The following is an 8126-nucleotide window of genomic DNA, read 5'->3' as shown; positions in this document are numbered from 1 at the left end:
AAGGCTTAGTCAACCTTGAGCCTGGTGGGACGCGAACCTGCACTAATTGCAGGCAGCTGGTGTTACTTAAGGAGGCATTAGCCCACTGCTCCACCAAGGTTGCTTGGCAGCATATGCTCCTTATAATTAATTGATTAACTAACTAATATCAGATTGAAGAAAGAGTCTGGCTGCAGTTGGGGGGGGGTGACATTAACATTCTGTTGGAGACTGAGGTTGATACTGTATGCTTGTCTCTTATTAAACCTCATTATGTTATAACTAATATTTCTTTTAAAAACATGATCATTTGTGGCATTATGTCTAAGGCAGGGGTGTCAAACTCAATTTCATTGAGGGCCGCATCAGCATTGTGGTTGCCCTCAGGGGGCCGGGTGGGCGTGGCCTACTGGGTGGGCGTGGCTAGAGTGCGTATGGCCTACTGGGTGGGAGTGTCCAGCTCTACATCGTTCGCATCAAGGGTGCCTATGGGGGCCTGGGCAGGAGTGGGACAGATCTGAGGGTCTCTGGCAGAAGGAGGGTCTCTGGGCCAGGGCCAAGGCAGTGGGGGCCGTTCCCTCACTGTTTCCAGGATGGCTTCGCGGGCCACATAAAACCACTTCGCAGGCCGGATCCGGCCCCCGGGCATGTGTTTGACATGTCTGGTCTAAGGCAACTAGCAATATAGCTACAGTTCTTATATCCATTATTATAAAGGACAGTCCTTTAATTTAGACTTAATTTTCTTGGTTTTGCTCTTGAATTGTCCTTTGTAAAGCAGTTACAAGCAGATTCTTTTTAATCCTTACAGACTTCTTCCACACTTGCCCTTCTTCAGGGTTGTCCTTTAGTTTTCCAAGAAAAGGTGGTCGCTGTAAATAGATCTAACAACATAATGATTAAAACACTGTACACTTTTTAAAAAAACTTAAGCTGATACCTCTTTTAAAAAGTGACAGGGTGAAGAAGAAAAAGGGACCTAGACCTCTGGCAACCAGCAGAGGGCACTGCAGCACTGCAGTTTGTGATAAGAGAATGCAAGGCTTTGCTAAATCTTGTCTCCCAACATCAATCCATCTTGCTCAGAAGCAATCACAAATCCCTGCTTTGGAAGATTCTGTAGTTGACTTGAGAGGTCGCAGATACATTGCTGATCACAATGGCTCTTCTCAGCAACATGCTAGGCTTTCAGAAAGCTGAGTCTGTCCTACTGAGTCTGCCTTTAAACATGTTAGGTAGACCAGGGGTCCCCAACTCCCGGGCTATGGCCCACTACTGGGCCCATTTGGAACCAGGCCGTGGAAGTAGCAGGCAAGCACACCCACATACGCACCCTCACTTGCATGAGCAGTGGGTGCGCATATCCACCATTCATGCAAATGGAGATGACTGTGCGCTTGCCCACTGCTCATGCAGAACCACCCCCTCTCCCCTCTTGCTGGTCCGCAAAGCTGTAAACTCTGATGTAGACCTCTCTGCCAGAAACGTAAGCTAGAGGCCACCTAGACATGTGTTGGACGCCCGTTTCCCAAAACCATGCCCAGTTGAAGAGTTACAGAGAAAAATGAGCCTGAACTTCAGATCTCAACTCAAACTTCTACCCTAGTGTTTCTCGGCCTTAGCCACTTTCAGATGTGTGGACTTGACTCCCAGGAATTCAAGGCTGGCTTGGGAATTCTGGGAGTTGAGGTCCACACATCTAAATGTGGCCAAGGTTGAGAAACACTGGTCTACCCACCATCTTGTGCAGCAGTGCTATTAGGCATCTGGAGAGGTAAATTCTGTTTATCCTTTGCATATGGAGTGCTTTCCATGATATCTCCCACAACTGGTGTGTTTGCTAATGCTGCAAGTAAGTTACCCTACTGTAAGCCAGGGGTCTTCAAACTTGGCCCTTTTATGACTTGTGGACTTCAACTCCCAGAATTCCTCAGCCAGTGTGCCTGGCCGAGGAATTCTGGGAGTTGAAGTCCACAAGTTATAAAAGGGCCAATTTGAAGACCCCTGCTGTAAGCCTCTGTAACAAAGAGCAGAATGAACATTCAACTCCCTTTAAAAAAATAGCATCATAAAACAGCAAGGAAAATTATAGTGTTAATTGCAGGCTACAAGCTTCAGTGTTTCCTATTTCCTTCTTAAACCAGCAAACACTTAGTTCCGAGGGTATCTCATTATCTTTTAATCCTGAATTTATTTCAATACTCAAAAAATAGTCCATCCCTCCACTGAATTTCATGAATGCTTAACAATAAAAACAAAAGTAATTTAAGAAATAAACGATTCTTAAAAGAAAGGGGAGAAATCAATCACAAAGTTCATAAACCCACCTCACAGTCTTGTGGGGAAAATAGGAGAAACAAATATTAGGTACGTTCATTACCTTGTTATTTTTAAGCATAATAAAGTGTGATAAAATAGATAAATGGAGTGATGATGTCAAATCTTTTAGTACATGTGGCCGTAATCCAGCCTTCCCAACCTGGTGGGCTCCAGACGTGTTAGGGATTATAATACTGTGTATCTTTGAGACTTCTACATTCCTATCACATCTCTACTCCTTGTCTGAATGAGAAATAGGCAGTTGTCCAGTTGCAGTAATAATGACTGTTATTTAGTAGTAGTAATAATTATTATTACTGTTATCAAAATATGCAATCCCTTCAAATTCAGATCTCAGTCCTAAATGCTGAGGATAGGATTAAAATAATTAGATAATTAATGGAACAATCCTCAGTTAAGACACCAGGCTAGAACCCAGGAGACTGAAAGTTTTAGTTCTGCTTTAGGCATGTAAACCAGCTGGGCGACTTTGGGCCAATCACCAGGAGACTGTGAGTTCTAGTCCCATCTGAGACATGAAAGCCAGCTGGGTGACTTTGGGCCAATCACCAGGAGACTGTGAGTTCTAGTCCCATCTGAGACATGAAAGCCAGCTGGGTGACTTTGGGCCAATCACCAGGAGACTGTGAATTTTAATTTCACGTGAGGCATGAAAGCCGGTTGGGTAACTTTGGCCATTTCTTCTCTCTTCCCAACACCCCTCACAGGATAAAAAAGAGGAAGAAGGAGTATTGTGTTTGTTTGCCACCTTGAATTGTTTATAAAAATGATAGGATGTAGGCACTGTGTATGTGATGGGAAGGACACTGATTAGAGAACATGGTCTGTACATGATCTATGTCTATACAAATGCATGCACAGATACACATTCTTCCGGTCACCCAATCATTAATCTTCAAATCTGCAGAGCTCACACATGCATTGCCTTGCATGAGTGCAGGATTGTAGACGCAGGGAGGGAAAAAAAATTCCACTTTTCAAAACAGTCTTGGAATGGGAAGTAGTAAGGTTTATAATACATGGTGTTAAGTTTATAGTACACAGCATTGCTTCCTTTAAATGACAGAACGCAACAGTGGGGACGAAGGAGGTGATACATTAACCGTTACTAAACACTAAAGATCATCAAATCTTGTTATGTTATACATGTACAGCAACTAACTGCTTTACAAAAAGCAAAATAATACAATATATTGTCACATGTATTTACAGTATAGTAAATATACTTTTTTTCTGTCAAATTTTACACAAAAATATTTACAGGATGAATATACGGCATTAAAAAAAGTATGTGGCAAATGCAAAAAGTGAGTTCTGTTAAAGTCTGTTGCATAACATTAAGACGTGCTTCGTGGGGGAAGGCAAAATTAAAGCGGAAACGATGTTGGGGTGTGGTAGGGAGAGAATGTCTTTAATCCCCCACAAACAGATCCAGAGAAGAGCACCAGCCATATTCTCAAATATTCCATCCTGTAGCGCATGGATTTTCAAATGTTTCCCGGTTACGGAAAATAAAAGGATGCACATCCGAGTGGAAAGCACAGATGGTTTTAAAGGAATTTTATATGCACACATTCCCAAAAAAATTGGATCATGTTTTAAATTCAAAATCAAGGGTAGATAGCAAAAAAACACAAAGAAACCACACCCTGCTAAATATTTACAGTACTTCAACAGCACACTCGGAAACTATGCTTTAACAAGGAGTGTCAAAATTTAACTTTTTTTTCCCCTTGAGGTTCTGACAGTTCTACACTGCAGGACAAAACTAGATTTTCATGATCCTGAAATACCACTGGGATTGGTCAGTTGTAATACAGTCAAGTTTCTAGCCCTCTGCCAATACCCGCTGATAACCAGAAGCTCAGACATGCTGGTTGAGAAGTGCAAATTCACACTAGGCTTGCACAAATAGCAAATCACTCTACTCTCTAGCAAGTTACGCAGAGATGTTGTCTTTCATGGATCTATCCTTTAAAAAGAGAAGGCACATGGACACTCACCAGTCACCCGCCCGCTTGGCAAAAGACACACACTTTTTCCCTGTCCTATGCTTGTTACCATGTTTTTTGGAGGCAATTTTGATTGGCTGAAGTCTCTCAGCTCCCCCCCATGCCCCCTCCAACTTAAAAAAAAAAGAAGGAAAAGGAATCTTTTAAAGCAGGCATGTCCAACTTTGGCAACTTTAACATCTGTGGACCTCAACTCCCAGAATTCCTCAGCCAGCATAGCTGGCTGGGGAATTTTGGGAGTTGAAGTCCACAGGTCTTAAGGATGCCAGGGTTTAGACACCCCTGCTTTGAAGCCAGGGGGCATTTAAGGTTCCGCTGCCCGGTATGGCTCATAACAAGAGGGATGAAGAGAAGAAAAAATGGGGGGAAAGGGCCTCAGCTGGGGGTGCTCCCCTCCCAAAATAAAAGGAAGCAACAGTTAAGGCACTGAGCAACTTAGCCTGAAGGGGTTATTTTAAAATAGGAGGCTGCACCACTTCTGCCCCCTGGTGGAGGGAATAAGCATTTCCAGGCTGACTGAGGGCTATGTAGGGACATCGTCGAGACTAATTTAGATTGACATCTTGTTAAAACTGCCAATTGTGATCTTAGGGGACCTCACGTGGTTCAGTTTTTGAGCAGTCCAAGCTATCTCAGGCACAACTTTTCCATCAGTCTTATTTCAAATCTGCATTATTTTGCAGGCCTGAAAAACTAGAGAGGGTCATACATTTTATCACAACCTGGGTTAACTCCACCATAACCAAAAGTCTCGCAGCATTTTGGAAACGAGGAGATAGACTGTGACCCAAAGTTTTCTGACTTGGCTCAGAGAAATGGTGAGGATGAAACAAGTCCCACTGTGGACTGTCTTCATACAACACGTTCAATTCTGAACCCAGGTTAAGAAAACATAGTGGCTGTGTTCCCCCAAACAGGCTCCAACAAATACATATCGTTTTAAAGCAGGGGTGTCCAACCTCGGCAACTTTAAGACTTGTGGACTTCAACTCCCAGAATTCCCCAGCCAGAAATTGAAGTTCTCCAGTCTGAAAAAGTTGCCAAAATTGGACATCCCTGCTTTAAAGTGTTGTCCGAGCTTACCCAACATAACATACTGGCTGGGTTTCTGAACCACAAACTGCCCAGCCTTCCTTCAGCTCAGACTTGATGTGAACCTATCCTGTTTGTTTCTAACAAGGTGAGCCATAGCTACATGCCATGGGGAGCACATCTGGGTGCATGCATACTGCCGCTCCTCTGCCAGGCATGACCCTCCCTACAAAATTCCTCTTCCAGCCTTTTTTCTTTGTAAAGCTGAGCCCACCAAGGACATCAGAAGGTCCCCTAATATCCAGAAAAGGCAACTCTTTTTCCTCCCGCACGTGAAGCTGTGGTGCTCCACAGGGACCGCAAAGAAGCTGCAAGGAAACTAATTCTAAAAAGGAATTTAAAACATTCTTACAACTAGTCTGAATCCATCACGCCTCTTAAAAATTCCTTGGGTGAAGAAAACCAGTTTCAGCAACTTAAAAAAAAAAGCTAACTTGGCTGGAGATTCTTATTTTTGGATTAGCAAAGAGGAGGAGGAGGAGGAGGAGGAGGAGGAGGAGGAGGAGGAGGAGGAGGAGGAGGAGGAGAAAAAGCAGAGGGCTTCTTCTCAAAACTTTCCGGAGTAGGACATTTACTAATCCCAATGTCAACAAGTAACCTAGAGGCTGTTACCAGCTTTCTCCAGCTTGGTGTCCTCCAGAGCAGGGGTCTCCAAACCTGGCAACTTTTAACACTTGTGGACTTCCAGAATTCCTCAGCCAGCATGGCTAGCTGAAGAATCTACATCTCTCAAAATCCTTAACCAGCACCAGCATGTCTCATTCTACAGATGGAATAGTTTGGCCTCCTTTAACTGATTAAGTTGAAACTCAAATACTCTGGCCACCTAATGAGAAGGAAGGACTCACTGGAGAAGAGCCTAATGCTAGGAAAGGTTGAGGGCAAGAGAAGAAGGGGACGACAGAGAATGAGGTGGCTGGATGGAGTCACTGAAGCAGTAGGCGTGAGCCTAAATGGACTCCAGTAGAGGAGAGGAAGGCCTGGAGGAACGTTGTCCATGGGGTCGCGATGGGTCGGACATGACTTCGCAACTAACAACAACAACAAACTGATTAAGTACAACCTGGTTTCCTAGTTTTCAGGCAAGACCAAACATCCAATTGGCTGGAAATTTTAGGAACAGTAGCCCTCCTACATCTAGAAAAGGCCAGTGTAGAATAAACAGGCTTGTTTGGAATAACATGTTTGGCTCTTATGTGGAGCTACCTCTCTTAGGTGTGGTTCAAGTTACGGAACGGATGCCGGTAACCACACAGAAGTCAAAAAAGATTTGGGGGCCCTTTTTGAAGAGCCTGCCTTGACTGCCATGGAAATTTTCCCACTTCACCGACATTTGTTGGCACGTGGCGATAGTCCACTTAGCTTCCACCCTTCCACACTACTGATTTTGGCAGGTGGTTGTGTCGTCTGTGTGGCACATGGAGCGATTTTGGCAGAGTAGGTGTAGCTTCTCCAAAACATTGGATTTGGCACGACAACATACATCACAAAGAGAACAGGAAAGAACCTGAGTCTCGGGACAATGCTGGGCCTCCTCTGGGTACAGAAATCTTCACTTAAAACCTGAAGGAACATCGTCTTCCATCTTCTCCACTCATGCTTCAATTAAGTTCATTTCAGTTACAGTTCCAATGGATCCAAGGGAATCCTCTTTTCCCCAATCAACTTCTTTGTGACTCTTGGTTTGGCAGACAGTTAGCATGTGACACTGTATTCACAGCCCGCCTCCCCTGACGTAACAAGATTAAACAGTTCTTCTCCATACTGATATAATAAAAGCAATTATTTTTATATATACAAAAACACGCTATGCTTTGAATGAATTGCTAATAACATGCTACCTGACAGTAATAAATCTGGACCTTCATTGTACCATCTCTGAAAAGATTTAGCTGTGGAATCTCACTTACTGAAAATCACACTGAAAATTCATTACAGGGGGCCTTGGGGATACTTTGGTTATTTGTGGATGTGTGGGAGTATAACTTTCAACAGTTAATTCATTTCTATTTTTTTTCCCTGTTTAAAATCAAGAGGGTGATGCTTTCCAAATCCAGACAGATGGAGCCCTTTTGGAGAAAGTTGGCATGGTAAGGCTAATTCGTTTTGTTGTTTTGTCGGCTGAGGCTTCTCAAAATGCCAGAAAGCAAGTGTCAAAATGTCAGAGAAAACAGTAAATCCAGTATATTCCACCTCCTTTTGGCCATAAAATTCAAGAAGTGGTCACGGGTCAGTGATTTTTCTCTGTTTATTACTTCTACTTTCCTGTGAAGTGTATGCAGCACAGCAATCAAAAAATATTCTATAAAAGCACTTACCATAATCTAGGCCAGCCAGAGGGATGTGTGTGTGTGTGTGTGTGTGCACGTGCACGTGAAGGTATCCATGCACACTTTGTATAGGGAATCTAAAAAACAAAGTGGTGCAAAGTTTAACAAAATTCAAAAGAGTTTGCCTAAATTTGCACAAGGTGCTATTTTTGGAAGCATCATGGGACACACCATCTCCTCAAATATCTAGGTAAGCATTTCTCAACTATGGGAATTTCTGAGTGAGTGGACTTCAAGTCCCAGAATTCTACATCTAGCATGGCCATTGAGGAGAATTCTGGGTGTTGAAGTCCACACGCCTGAAGATTGCCAAGATCAGGAAACACTGGTCTAGACAATTAAATAAAGGGGTTCTCCTCTAGTTAAGCTTGCA

This window comes from Vipera berus, assembly GCF_964194415.1.
Source record: "Vipera berus genome assembly, chromosome: 1".
Taxonomy (NCBI): Eukaryota; Metazoa; Chordata; class Lepidosauria; order Squamata; family Viperidae; genus Vipera; species Vipera berus.
Note: the sequence above shows the minus strand (reverse complement) of the source record.